Source organism: Tetrao urogallus, assembly GCF_951394365.1.
Source record: "Tetrao urogallus genome assembly, chromosome: 4".
Lineage (NCBI taxonomy): Eukaryota > Metazoa > Chordata > Aves > Galliformes > Phasianidae > Tetrao > Tetrao urogallus.
In genome coordinates, this window is record NC_136817.1 from 64035222 (window position 1) to 64050981 (window position 15760).

The following is a 15760-nucleotide window of genomic DNA, read 5'->3' on the forward strand; positions in this document are numbered from 1 at the left end:
GAGAAATCTTGTTAAACCTTTAATGGAAAGTATTAGTTCTTATATTGTTGTTTACATTTCTTTTTGCATAGTTGGGAGGTGATAATATACACAGCAATTTTGCCTTTTGGCAGCACTGAGGCACTTCCCTGCAAGCATACAAGTCATTTTCTTTTAGCAGGAAACTTTGTTTGCTTGAAATTTTTATTTCTCTAATGTAAATTTGGGCTATTTTTAAATTACTACATTTGTCATCTGTTGTTCATGGGCTATGCAAATGTAAAACCTAAAATCAAGAGAATTGTCAGCACTCTAATATTAATCTTCTCTACTGTTTGTTTTTTTCTTGAGTCAATCAGTTCATGCAAGTAATGTCATCAACAAGCTGGCAAGGAAGTCACAACTGTCAGTGTTCTGTAGTGGGCAGAAATAACTTGTGAAGGCCGTGTTTCTGTGAATTGCTTGCTTGGGGTGAGGCAGCAGGCAGGGCTGTTGCTAAATACGTTATCTGGGTTATGGCTCTTGGTTTCCTGACAGCAGTATTCTTTCATGCAAGCAGCTGAAGATCTCGCTTTAGAATATACAGAAAGTTTCTTTACTGTGTATAAAGAAGACTTACTGAATTGCAAAACCAGAATAATGCAGCTAGCTTTGCACTGCTTGTATTTGTGTTATGTTGTTGAAACCCTGTCCGTCACATGTGTAATGCTTACTGGTGCTAGTGATAAGAGCAAGGGTTCTGATTACCTAATGTTAGCATCATTGCTCTGAATTTGGCATGGCAACGTTGGCTGAAGACCTGTGAAAATGAACCTCCAGTATTTAAGTGCAGGGAAGAATACTTGCCATGGTATGTCAGATTGCAGGCCCAGAGCTTTGGGGCACACAAAGAACCTCACCCAGTGCCAGAGGTGGTGATTGCCCTTCGATGTGTGTGTGGGTACAGATAGAGCTAAGGGTGTGAAACCAAGCTGCCTTTTGCTAGAGCTGTCATTAGAAGTGTTTGCAGAACTGTCTCAGAACAGTCGGAAACGCATGTTGTTGCAGGAAAGGCATCTGAGGTGGAAGAAAGCAGCTTTTGCTGAGCTTTAAAATTGGAACCCAGCTGGTTCGGGAAAGGGTTGGTGCAATGACTGCAGCAGCAGCAGTGTCTGCACCTTTACTTTTGTGCTGATGTCTGTAATTTGGGAAGACAGGGCATGAGTTCCTCTTTCCTGAAGAAAACTTGTTTCTCCTTGTTAGCCCAGGCAGTTGGCTTGCTGCTACTTCTTAGTGCATTTAAAACTTACAGGTTTGTGGAACATCACAACTATAATTCAGAGATTTCTATATTAATGCCAGAGTGAGTTAACTTCTTAAAACCAAGCAAGAACCATTACTGTCCTAATGGGACCTCATAGGACAGGGCTGTGGCTCCTCTTCTACTGTCACCTTCCCTAGAGCCAAGAACAAGAATAATAGGAGCTTCTGTTGGTGCTATATTAACTTTAGGTCTCTAATTTGCATCTCAAATAACATTGTGAACAGCTTTAATGCCTTTGAGGGGTTTGGGAGGTTTTTAAAATTTGTATGGTAAGTGTGCTTTTCAGTCTAATTGGGCAGCTCATATTATTATGGCATGTTTAATTCTTTTCTGTGCAGTTTGTGTTGAGGTAAATGGTACTATGTTCTTCCTTCACCTACTCTGCACCCATATTATGTCTTGCTATCTTGTTTGTGGCTTTACATTTTGCAGTATTCCTGTTTTGCACTTCATGCAGTTACTAGTGGATACTTGGGTTCTTTATTCTACTTGTCAAAGCTTGCTCACAGGGCAAATTCTTGTCTGCTTCCTTTAACTCCCCCTACTTTCCCACTGACAGATGTATTCCTTTGAGGGTTCTGATTTGACCTCTTCTGATTTTAGAGGGGTGAAAACTTGAAGGAAGAAAAAAGAAGTTGTATGTCATTTGGATCTGTCGAACCCTGCTGCTTTTATCGACTTCCAGACTCCAGAAATCACATGCAGAATGTGAAAAAGCCTGGTGTGTTTGGAGTCTGCTGTGGTGTAGGATGTGAATCAAACATGGAATAGTGGAAATTTGCTTGGCCAAATGACTCTGGAACAGAACTTTTTTTTTGCTAATTTTTCACAGTCTTAATAGCAGTGGCAAATAATTACTTGTTATGTCCTGCTTGGAATGGAGCACAGTGCTGCGTAAGCATGCCCTAAGACTACTGCTGTATCACAGCATCATTTGTTCCATGATATTTAGTGAGGAGGAGGAGAGAGGAGTAATGACAACAGCATTTGATAAGTAGCTAATCAGTGAACTGGCTAAATGTGGTATATTTCTTCTAGTGGGAAAGGAGAAAGGAATGAGTACCTAGAACCTCATATTTGCTTTTTTAAAATACAGTTAGAAATAAAATGAAGTTGATGAATTTGAGGAGTGTGGGTAATTTGGGCTGAACTGAAGTGCTGTGGCTTGCTGTAAGGGCTTGGAAAGGTGAGATAACAACAGCAGAGCTCCTGGTTAGAAGGGAATATTTCTGTCACTGAAACCTGGGCATGAAGCTGAAGCTCAGGGCTGCTCACCTCTCTAGATGTCGTTTTCCACTTGAACTTAGCTGGGTGTGTGCTTGTTTGCCATGTCTTCTTCCATCAACACTGCATCCTGACCAGGCTTGTTCACTTCAGTGTTTGAATAAGAAATCACTGCGCTCTGGAGGTGAGACAGGATGCTTATTGCTCTTACTCCAGTTTCTTTTTTTTTTTTTTTTTTTTTTTTTTTTCAAATCTGTTCAGAATGATGACCTACAGATCAGATTTGTATCTGGCGAGCCATTTATATTACCAGAACTATTACAGAGGAGGCAAAATACGTAGTGTTTTGTCCATTGTATGCTTCTTAGGTGTCTCATTTGTGCTTAAGCTCTTAGTTCATTTTTCCCCAGTTTAATGACTTCAAAGTTTGCACTTTCAGTGTGAACATACAACTTATTTTGGGCACAGACTTCCTCGACTGGCTGTAGCTAATGCTGTCTGCTTTGGCTCCATATCTTCAAGGTTCTGTATCTGTCAGTTTTTATTTAGGAGTATTTGGTTTGCATGCAGTATTTTCCTATAGCCAAGCCTAAGGCTATAACTGCAGTAAAAGGTGTGTGCATGTGCTCTTGTGACACCAGAGTGAAAGCCATTACATCATTGGAATGGTGCTTCTTGGTTATTAGAAGGCATCTGATTCTGGAATTTGTTGGTCAGAGCAGAAGGATACCAACAGCATACAACAGTGCTGCTGAAATTCTCATATTGCTGTGAGATATAATTGGACTCGATTTATTTCTGCATGAGCAAAATATGAGGCAGGTATGAGTTTTCTGTTGTCATACACCAAAGGCATCTGGGCAAGCAAACATTAAGCTAGAAATTGTGAAGTTGTTTTCTGAAAAATTTGAAAAGACTGACTTCTAGCTCACGCAAAATAAAAATATCTGATTGGATGATGGGCAAAGACACTACAGTAACTTCAAATTGAGATAGCCCCCCAAAATGGCTGGAAAGGATGTGGGCTGGTTGTAAGCCTCATGGCCAGCTGTATTGTGCATCTAATGTGATTCTTCATAAGAAGTTTGACTAGCTCTGCTTTTCCCCAATTCAGCATTTTGCTTGTCCTTGGCATTAGAACTCATTTTGAATACAGAGCTAGACATGTTCCTTTCTGCAGTGCAAGCTTACTGTCTAATCCCGTGGGCACGAGGGACGTCTATTCTTATCCCTGTAGTAATCTTTCAGAAAATATTTGAACTGGTTTTTTGTCATCTTCGTGTTTTCTCATGTCTTGTCTCCCCACGTCTTCCCTGCCCCTCCCCACCAGCCCTGTGATGATTTTGGACTATATAAAGCCAGTGTATTTGTATCTTCATGGGAAGTCATGTTTTCTGCTCTAATTGTTCTTTTTATTTTTTATAATCCCGAAGTTAGCTTGCATGGATCTTCAGGTGTGGTGCTTGAAGCCTTTGTATTCTAGCTGACTTTCCTGTGCTGATCGGGTGAAGGCTGTTTTTGTGTGTTCTTGTTTGTGCATCTCCAAACATTTGACTTGCCCACAAGGGTTCAACCCTTGTTTCAAGGTCAGCTTGTTGCTCCAGTGCAGCCAGCAGCTTTCTGTTGAGGCCCTCACCTTGCTGTTTGCTTGGTTAATGCTGCCCAAGCACACCTTTCACAGTTGAATTGTATCTGATATCATTCAGAACAGTTTTGCAGCATGCTGAAGTTGTGTAGTTTTAATTGTTTTGCATTTTTCTACTTCTCTGCTATTTCTCCCATCATTTGTTACTGAGAATTTAATTAGTGAATTGAACTGGATTCCTGCTTGGTGTATTCTCCTGTGTGCCACTGATAGCTGCTCTCTGGGTATGCTTATCCAACAAGAACTGCTCTGCTGTAGAGCCTTTACTTGCTTGCCACCATCAGAAGTCATTGACCTTGATTGTGTGACCTCAGTGGCTTCTCTCCTGTCCCCAAACCCTGTGTTATCTCCTTGTTATCTTTTAGTGTTTAAAACTGAGATTTGGGGCATCAATAACGTGAATCTGACTCTTTTTGATATTAAAGGGAAACTTCTGGAACTCATGTCCAAAACTTTTAAGTGGTGTGTTGCTGCCTGGGCTCCAACCTGTCACATAACAGCCTGGTGAAATACTAACTAAATTAACATAAGAAATCTTGAACTTTCTAGCGAAGAGTTTCTGCAAGCCCTGTCTCTGTTAGAATTGTTTGACAGAGTTCTGGAAATACTTTTCATTGTTGTTCTTCCAGCCTCTGCTCCTGTGAACTTTTATCTCCACTTTCCAGCAATTTCCTCAGTTTTGCTCTAATCATTGCACTGTGCACGATCTACACAAATCTAGCAGTTGATCCTCATCACCCAGATGCAGTCAAGTGCAGTTTTAATGCTCTTGGCTACAATGTGTAATTTCTTGTAACCATTTATTTCCATTGTGTGCTCCAAGGGGACAGGCATCTACCCTTGGCAATCATGCTGCAGTCTTAAATTCAGCAGAGGCTTAAAAAGTCTGGTAATCCTCTTCTAAAAACATCTAATGTTGGTCTGTAAAATCCTGAGAGCACTTTAGTGGTTACTTCTGACCTCCAGTGTGTTGCCAAACGTAAGGCAGCATCTCTTGGAATTGAGGTGTTAAACAGTGTGGGTGATGAAATGTATATTGAAGAATCACAGGGGCTGGAAGGGACTTCAGAAGATCAAGTCCCACCCTCTGCTAAAGCAGGTTCCCTACAGTAGGTTGCACAGGTAGATGTCCAGACCTAGAAATAGATCAAATGGCACTTTTCTGTCATAGTAAGACGTACATAATATTTCAGTTGCTCTTGGATTGAAAATGAGATTGAATTTAATGTACCTTGCTTGTCAAAGTCTTTATTAAATAAGACTGTATTAAATAAATTGGATTAATTGAGAAGCTTCAAAGCAGCATTTCAAATAAACTTAATTGAAAATAATATATGACTAATGATCTTGACTGCCCTAAGAACAGTGCTTCCAGCAGGACTGCGGAGCTAGTGAGAGAAGGTGGGGGGCTTGAACCTTCCTTTCCCTGCTCCCCATTTCTTGCTTGAGCAGGATCAAATAACGCAGAACCAGTTTCTAAGTTTTAAACATGGTGAACTGTTAAACAGAACCCAACTGAAGCAAATGCTTTTTGCACCTGCTGTTGTCAGAAGCTTGTTTATCACTGAAGTTCTCTTTGGGTTCAGGTGCTGAGCCATTGACTTCCCTTGAATGCAGTGGTTTGGTGTTTCAGAACTTCAGCAGGAAACATATTATTGCTCTTTACAGGCTATGTTTAACCTTTGCTAGAGTGAAGATGCCAGAATGTCAGATGTAATCTCAGAGGCTTATTTTGGAGTGTTTAGATAAAGCACGCTATTATTGGTATTGAAAGATTTCATTTGAAATCTTTCTCTTGAAGGGCTGAGAGTTTTCAAGTGAAGAGCTGAAAGGACAAGCTTGCATCTCTCTTTCTGTTGACATTATCTGATTAAAATCTTTATTGTTTTGTCCTTCAACTTGGTTACCAGGAGCTGATCTTGTCAGAACGCAGTCATCTGTAAGCATAATTGCCCAAGTGGGGGGGAGGGGGGGCGCAGGTTTCTCGTCTAAGCATTCATGGTCCTGTGCTCTCTTGCGCTATTTTTTGTCTGCAGGTGTATGTGCTTGACCTCCTAGTCAAGCAATTTACCTGCCATCATTTGAAGCCCCAGCCTTACGTTCTGATCAGTAAAGATTTAAAACAAAAAACTTCCTCTGTCCCAACTTTCAGTTCTTGTCAGGCGTTCTTGGGGCACAGGTAAAACTGCACTGACACACAGTCTGCGATACGTGTGTGCTGGTTGGCACCTAGTGTCCACTTGCTTCCCATCCAGCAGAATGGTTTTGCGTTAAGGTTATGTACCCTATACTGGGCGAGAGTAAATGTGGCTTGGAGTCCTGGTGACTTCAATAATCCACTTCGGCAAATGAATCTCTCCACAGATCTTTCTTGTAGATTTAGTGACTCATTCATTAAACATCTGATAGGGTTGTGGTAGTGCACACTGAAAATGCTGAGATTTTCTTTCAAGCTGAAGATCCATTTTCAGCATTCAAAAGCAAGGAACACCAATGTAATTTGGGGGAGTTCATCTTAAACTGTTTTTTCCTGGTTTAGCATAGTCATCTTCTCTTGTGGTGTAACTTCTGCTGCCATGTGAGATTTCCATTAGTTGTAATTGTTACAAAAACTTTTCCTAAATGCCTGCTGCAGTTGTGTACCCACCTTACTTTCTGTCTTGAGTTCTTTAAGAGAGCATTTCCTTATTAAGCTGTTTAGTATAGGTTGAATGCTCAGGCAAGCAAAGCATTTGCATGCTTCTGGAATGATTTAGTGAACTAGGAGAACCTAAGCTGTGTATCTCAAAGGAATTTATTGAAGTAGCTGAATAAGTCTGGTGAGAGGAATGCCCCTGATGACACATGGAGCAACATCTGAGTTGAATGTTGAAAGTCCACACGATATCAGTGTATGTACTGCTGTCCTCTTTATTTCTTTTTCCATTGCTATAGGGAACTTCAGTTACGGTCCACTCATACTTTGAGAATTGGTGGATTGTTTCTGTGCGTTCCTGTATGGTAGAGCAGTATATGTGTAGTGTGGACCTGTTCAGAAATTTTTGACATTTGAAAACCTATGGGGGTGTGCAAAACAGAACTTAGAAGCCAGCAAACAGCAGTTCAGAAGAGTAAGGAGCACCAGTGACAGCTTCAAGCTAGTATTTGGTTTTGGTATTTGTAATGCAATGTATGCAATTGTAATGCAATGTTATTAAAAAAAATTATGCTACTTCAAAGCTGTGTGGCCTGTAGACTTCTGAATTCTAATGGAAGAGGTAGCTGGATTGGTGTTAGGAAACTTGAATGCTGCCTCCTGAAGTCCTGGAGGTGTTGTCTCCTGCCAGAGAGATTGAAGTTTCTTGGGTGGGAAATTGCATATGGTCAGCCATGATTGCAAACGATCTTAGGGCTGTGAAAGGGTATTTGTTTTGTCTGTTACATACGATATCTTGTATCTGCTCGATGCCCTTCTGTGCTTTTTCAAGATATGATATAGCAGAAAGCTTGGACTACTGCATGCGAGTCTGAAGAGGACTTCATTGCATAGTTCTACCTGTAACTTTCTTTTCTGAAGTTTTTGGGTTTTATATAGAAATACCCAAACAATGAAGTGGCTAAAATAAGGGTATACTCACTTGCTCATTTGATACAATTACAAAATGTTCTTCTGGAGAATTACAATTTTTAGATAGAGGTAGAAACTTTCCTAAATTGGGTGCAGCTCTGTGTGTGCTGAGGGAAATGCTGCTCTCAATATGGAGAATTAGGGCAGTAAGGCTGGGGGAATGTACTCGGTGTTATTACAAGCACTGCGATGCATGGATATTTACAGAACACTGCTAAGCTCTTGAGTTCTAAATTTAGCGGTGTCTTTAATTCACCAGCTGTACTATTTATTGAAAAAATATTTGGTCTGCCATAGGTTCCTTGTTTTTAACATCCATGCCTATACACAGCCTAATGTTTGGGAGACTTCCCTGTGTGCAGATTATACAGCTCGTTAGGTCTCTGAAATGCCACGAAGTAGCATCTTAACACAAATGCTTTTCACCTGGCTTGAAGCCTACAGCTTGAACATTCACACTAGGGATCATAAAAACAAATTTACTAGTTAGGCTTTTTGTTCTAAATGAGCCACTCAGATGTCTGAAACTCTTCAGAATGAACCTGAAGGCAAATAGGAGGAGGCTTAATAGCTGTATTTGGGGAACCAGGTGTATAGGGGGGATTTGTATAATCTCTTAACACTGGGCCCATAGGGTTTGGCAACGCAACAGCACTGCTACTGGTTTCAGCCTTTCACAGGGGTAAGGGTGTGTGTTAGTGACAGTGTTCGCTGCACATATAAGTTAGGGGTCAGTGCTATGTGTCTTTCAGACCTGATTATTTTTAAAGCTCATGTCTGTGTGGCTTCTTATTTTAAGTGCAGTCACTAAGGGAAAGTGCTATTGCTTATATTCAGTTTTTCCCCTGCCTTTTCTTTAATTGGAGTGAGGCAAATATCCCAGTAATAGGGCCAGTTCATCTTTGTACATTTTACAGACTTAAAGTAATATCTTGTGAGTGTTGTATAAAGTGAATCATTTGCTTTAGTTTTAGGTTGGTGGTACACATGTTTCTCCATAAGCAAATATTCCCTGTATAAGTTACTTCGCAGTGAATGTGAATTTTGTATCTCAGTATGTGGAGAGGGAAAGTAAGTCTTCAGTCTGTCAGTGATGTCATAGACTACAAGTAGAAGTAATACTCTCGAGTGACGATTGCCTGCTAGATTTTGGTCTGAACTATTTAAATGGGCCTGAGTACCTAATCTTAAGCTAGCACTGTCTTGAAATAGAGCGTTAGCACACTTTGTTTATGAGTGTAGCTAAAGCATGGAGTTTGTGTGTAAAAGCCTCAGTAGAACAGACTTGTGTTCCTCAGCTCTGTACAGGAGCATTTCTGCACTTTCTGCAGTCACGCTGAGAAGGAGGAAAAAATCAGGTTCCCACATTGTGGGGAGGTGACTGATCATAGAGTTAGCTATCTGCACTAGTCTGAGCATAGTAGATATTTATATCCTTTGGCAAAATTAATGAAATCCTTACCTGTGATTGAAGTAGTGGTGGATTATTTTAGGAAGGAACACTAATAACAAAAGCATCCTGATACAGGATGAGACACAAGACACAGATCATCTGTGTCAGACAGGAGAACAGATACTTCAGAAGATGCAGGATGACTTGTCCGTGATGTGAATGGTAACTTTTCATCAAGTCTGAAAGATGGGTTGAGACTTCATTGTGATGAAAGCTGGCAGTAATAAAAGCTTTAACCTTTGGCATTGGGTTGAGCTCTTCACTTTAAATTTCTGTGGTGATACATTACCTATTTGGGTATGACCTGGAAAATGTCTCATGAGCTTATTCCACCACTGCTTCCATTGTTTCAAGAAATGTTATTTCATAACACCCCTTATGTTCACCCTTCCTTCTGCTTTTTGGAAGGAGATTTTCTTCCTGATTTAAAAATGAACCCAAACCGCCTGACAGATTAAGGGTAGTATTTCTTACAACAGTTAATTCCGTAAAAGATTAAAATCTTCCATTTTTCTAAATTCAGATTTTATGAAAACAGGTTTAGGTTTCTGCTCTATATGTGTTATTCAGCCAAGCTGGGTGGATTCTGCATATGAGGGAGAACCTCTATGCTGAAGTATCACCTTTAAGTTCTTTCCAGCACATCATCTGGCTGTGAATTTTGCAAACTGGAAACCACCGACTTCAGCCAGGATATTCTTTTTAGTTTAATTCTGGTTCTTCTGCTTGCAGCTTCCATCTCACATGGGAGGCTTTGAACAAGGTCTGTTTCTTCAATCAGAAAACGGAGTACTTCTTGTTCCCTTTGAGTTCAGAGGATTTGCCAAAGCATGTTGCATTTTAAGGAATAGTCCAAAGTGTTTGATGGTTCAGACTTTGCTCCTTTTTTGCAGGAGCTTCTGCATCTGAAGTGTAGGGGTTAGAGTATAAAGGAATGTATAGGATGCTATCTTTGTTAACAGTTTATATTTTGTCAGAGCTGCCTCAGTGACCAGATGGTGCTGGAATAGTGATGCTTTAGGGTCAAAATGTAGGGAAATTCAGGGCTCCATTGACATTTCTCTGCATTTGAGGCATGTGGATCTTCTATTTGTTCTCTTCTATTGCTGGAGGCGATAACAACCCAAATTTTTTTTTTTTCTTTTTTTCTTTTCCACTTAGAGTGGTGAAATATAGTCCTATTTGCATGGTAGGTGAGGTATGTTCTTCTGTGGACTGTTTTGAGCTCTTTATATTGCTTACGCTTCCTGAATCAGTGGAATATCTGAGAAACTTGATTCTAGTGTCCATCAGTTAATATAAAAGATGCCTTCCAGCATTTTTCTTGTCTCTTTTTCTTGCAACTTTCTGCTGGAGTTGTGGCAACCATAATCCAGGCTAGAACACCTCATAATGTTGAGGCTTTCTTCTAATAAAAACTGGCTTATGAATTGTATGGAGAAAGCTGAGAGAGTCTGTAGCTCAAGAAATACCTTTCCAGTCTTTAAAACTCTCTCAACTGCAGATGTTGGAGCTAGTTTCTCTGGCTTCATTTTCAGTAGGGAGGGTTTTGTTAAGCCTTGCCTTTTGTATTGCATCTCTTCAGGGTGAAGAACTACTCTTTAAAGCTGTGAAACTGGTTATTAACCATACTTTCTTAACCCTGTTTGGATTAGCAACTTTGTCATTCTAATACAGTATATTTTTCTGAATGCAGAGAGCCTTAGAAAACAGCACAAGTTACTAGCTAAGTACAAGGAGAGGGCTCCCACAGTGTGACACGCGGGTCTGTCTACTTCTGATACCCGTCTTGTGAAACACTGGTGAATAGTTCTGTAGTGGCAGAGAACTTCATAATTAATGCTTCAATTTAGGCTTGATGTGGAATTTTGGAATGTTTCAAAATAACTGCTCTGGAGATTAGTGCTGAAAAGCCCTGAAAGTTCAAATTTTCTTAAAATGCATGCTGTTGATAACCTTTCTGGGCTAAAAGTTGGTAATAATAGTCTTATGTTGCAAGGAATGCTTAGCCTCCCTGTGAACTTCTTAGCACTGTGGTAAATAGTGTTCTATTTCCATGTTCTCTTTCCATTTGGAAGCTGGACTTGTGTGTTGTGAGAAACTAGATATTACGTCGTTTCTTTCAGATGTCATAAAGTATTAGTTTAGAAGTTTAAAAAACAAAACAAAAAAACTAAAAGACTGTGCCTGGTCTTCTAGTTGTGCTTGAAGCAAGGCAAAGTTGGGATGGAATGGACAATGCTTTGTTAAAACTTAATTGGTTTTGCATGGTGTTTCAGTTTTGAAATGCTTCCTGGTTGCTGCGGGAAGTGCCAGGAGGCAAAAATCACAGCCTCTTTCATCTGAAGTCTAGTAGCAAAATCACCTAGATCTGGAGTTAGTATTGCTGGGGTGATTAGCTGCTTTGGCTTGCTGAAGCAGAGATAATATTTTAAAGGACCTACTTATCCGAATTGGAATTTTGACTCTAGCTAATCCTTTTCTTCTGCTGGGAGCTGGCTAAGTATGTCTTTGTGGGATTGTTGGTAATAAGGGCTCCATGTAGTTAGCTGAGCAAAGAGTGGGAAATAGTATGGAAGAGGAAAGAGAACAACTTTGAATCTTCTCAGTGGGCAGTATTAGTCCCATAGGTAGAACTGTGGAATTGCAATCATCAGAAACTCCTGCATCAGTGTTATGGGCAAATAATCTAAAATCTTGTGATCTCTTCTTCTTTATCCAAGATGGAACTTCAGGGACAGAGGAGAAATTGTTAGAAGTGTTTCAAACAAATGTAAATTTTCCCAGCAAGAGAACTGTTGCTGGAACATTGTGTCCTGCAGGATGCAGGGTAGTAGGAGTGTGTTGGAAATGAATTTGGCTGCCTTACTTTCTAGGAGCCAAGAAGAGATTTTTGAATTGGCTTTATATTCTTCATCAAGACTTTTCATCGCTTTGAAAGCAGGTTGTCAAATGAGATGAGCCTCTGGCATCCGCTGCCTGGGGAGGAGGATCCATATTTTTAGTAGTCTTCTCAAAAAAAGACCCCAATGACATCACAGAGAAGATGCAGAATTTGTGACATGAGCGCTTCTCCACTTGTAGTTTTGGCAGAGATGTTAACAGACATTACTACTTGTGGCTAAAATTCTTAAGAAATAAGAATTTTCATTAGTCTTAATATACAAATACTGTAGTAAAACCTCTTTCTGTAGTACTGTAGAACTACAAACCTATACTCAAATTTCAGGATATTTGTTGTACAACAGAAGTTTAAATTTGGAAATGATGGTGAGACTGATATCCATCACAGTGCATTCTCCATCAGTGAGGAATGTTAGCTTTGGCTTGCTGTTGCATTTGGAGTTCCTTGGAGGTTTTTTTGTATCCCACTTATGTTATTCCTTTTCATTAGTCTGTCTTTCAGCAATAAAAATAGCTTCTTTACCCCCCACCTCCTAGTTTAAGGAGATCCTAGCAAGATTAAGTGTCTCCCAGCACAAAGACTCTAACATCTTTTGTTATGCGTGTTTATCTTGGATGCCTCAGCTTTCTCACTTGGACCTTATCAGGCTTCATAAAGGATGGTGTGCTAAGGGAAAGATGGCCCTAATCTTTTAGGACCTCACCAAACTTGGATCTCCAAGAGATATTGTTTTCTTCAGGTTTGGAGATCTCAGCAGCTGAGCAAGGCAAGTTCAGACAGACCGTGGAGCCTTTGTGACAGCAAAGGTGTGTATCTTTGGGATATACTTGTGGCTTGCATAGGGCATGTGGTTGCAGCAGTAGACAGAACTTAGTGGCACGAAGAGCCCTACTGTGAGGCTGCTGAAATCATGCAAATGCAGCAGAATCCATCCTAACAAGGATGGCCAAAGGGTTCCTGTGACTGAAAATCCAATTAGTTTGAAGCACCAAGCAGTAAGAGGGGCATTCAGCTTGATGAGAGTGAAGAGTGATTGGAAGAGAAAGTCACTTGCCTTGAAACAACTCTAGAAAGAAGGTATTAGGAAGAAGTACATAGACTTTAACATTTATATGGATACCTTAAGCACATACTGCAGCAGAGGATCGTGAAGCAAATGAAGACTACAAAAAAAAGTGAATATATCATGGAGAGTTTTTGTAACCTGTGAAACTTCCTTTTAGGTGACATTGAGAGACAAGATCTTGTAAGACTTAAAAAATTCTGTAGTATGGACATATTGATCCTTACAGTCTTAAAATGACAACTGCACAGAGAAGCTGGAGTGACTCTTAGAAACCTCCCATTTTCTATTGGCCAGTGTGAATTAGGAAAGACAAGAGAAGTAATTCCTTGCAGAGCACGAGTAGCTCAGCTCATGGCAGCTGGGACTTCTGTCACTGAGTGAAGGTGCTGAGATGCAGGGCTGATTTCAGCTGGCTGTGTGCTGCTGGATTTTAGTAGCATAGGAGTATGGATTGGAGAAGAGGAGCTAGGCATGTTCAGGCCTTGCTTTGGAACGGGGTGGGGGATCTAATTCCTAATTAGAGGAGAATCTACGTGGCAGATTGTCAGAGTGGATTACTTCTGGGTGAGGCTGGTCTGTGATGTGAGGTAAAGTTTGCTGAAAGAGGATGAGGGAATTCCCTCCCAAAGCATCCTTCTGGTCTGAACTAGAACTCATTCTTCATGCTTGGTTCTAAGAAATGGAATTTGCTGATGTGGGGAGCAGCAGAGCTTTTTTGATGTCTCATCTGAAATAAACTGCTAATAGCTGTATTGGCAACATGAGAAACACTCTTGGAATTTCCACTTTGCTTGTGGTACCAGATAGATTTGAGTTGCATGTGATTAGAGACTGCTTAAATGGTTGTAACTGAAGTATTACTTTCAACTTCAGGTAAGGTTTAAATGGATGATTGTTGTGTGGTTCAATTTGATTGTGAAAGTGCTGTGCCTCCCATTATCCTCGTGTGTAACTGAATGTATCGGTCCATTAACTAAAAACTTCTTTGTGCTAGGCACACTTAAAATTTTCCATTGAAAATTTTCCATTGAAGCATTTGAAGATTAGAAGACTAAGCAAAATACAAATACATTCTATAGCTAAATGATTACAGATTAGAACCTTGCAGCTCATCTTTTTTTTTTCCCCCACATAACCTTATTGGATTTGTTTTCTTCTATTTGTGGGAGAAAAAAAAACAAAAACTCAAAAGCCTTAAGCTTAGTAATTAAGCACCTGCTGAACTTTTCAGCTGTTTCTTAATAGTAGCCTCTTAGCTGCAGAAATCTTAATCCTCAAAATAATCTGAAAGTCTTTGTGCTGGTTAGTAGGTCCTTTGTTTTCATAATGTTTTTGGGCAGAGTATGGATGACTTACGCCATCCAGTCAGTTCTTTTTTTACTTGTGTTCTGGTTTTCTAGATCTAGTTCCAACTTTGCCAGGGCTAGAAGGGATGTAGATGCCCCTTTACATTACAGTACACTTGAGCATGCTACTTCACATAATACTTAGTTCACATTTGCCCTTAAACTTGCTCACTATTTCATGAATCACTCTTTCCATGGCAGATGCTTACTTTGGAAAGGGTTTCTGTAACCTTTACCAGTGAACATATGAACTTGAACACTATTGATATTTGACTCGGTGTGATTTCAGAACAAGAAATGGTAAATATTTCAAATCTTTGGGTGCTTTCCTGGAAGATAGGGCACACAGTAAAATGTCTCCACATATCCAGATACCTGTGTAACACTATATATTGATGTAAGCATTGCCTTGTTGCAAATAAAACTAGGTAGGAGGATGGGGATGAAGGGATGGTCAGAAATTAGGGTTTTTGGCACCTCTCAGCCTAATTAGGAGACTGGCAAAGCAGGTGTCTGTGAAGGTGACATAGTGCATGACCAGCATATGAAATCATATTTGAGCTAACAAATAGGTAACAGGTTTCAAAGGTAATTGCACAAGGCAATTAATACCTTAAAGTTTTAAGTGGGTTTAACTTTGGTCACGGACTCAAGTGACTTTTCTCTTGCTACTACTGGTTACTTAAACAGCTGATAAGGAACATTGTGGAAAGGATGGAGTATTTCACGCAAACAAATTTTCGGTGGTTTTTCTGCCACTTGTTTTCACCATGAATTTTAAAATCTAGCAAATGAAAACAAAATTCTGGTATGAAAGTTGGCTGTGTTCTTTCCTCAAGTTTTTGTTTGTTTGTTTGTTTTGCTTTGTTTGAATTTGGTAGTGCTTATGTCTTGACTTTAATTTTTAATTCTGTGAAGGATAGCTACATTCGTGGAATATATACTCAGCACTTCTCAGTTATAAAAGCAAGAGTGTGGTTAGTGCACGCAGTAGTGGATCATCAGCAGGAGTTTAGTAAGGATGTTTTGGTTAAGCCAGTTAGGCAGAGTTACTGAAAGAAGTTCCTTGGAAGTAGTATGGAGAAACTGTGATTGCTATTGATGCAAACTTGCTTTTGAAAATTGGAAGCTGATTTGAGAATCATGTTGAACCTAAATGACTTTGTGATAGAAGAAGGAAAATAATTACATTTTTCTCTGCGAATTGTTGAGGAGTTAGGTGAAATTAAGGA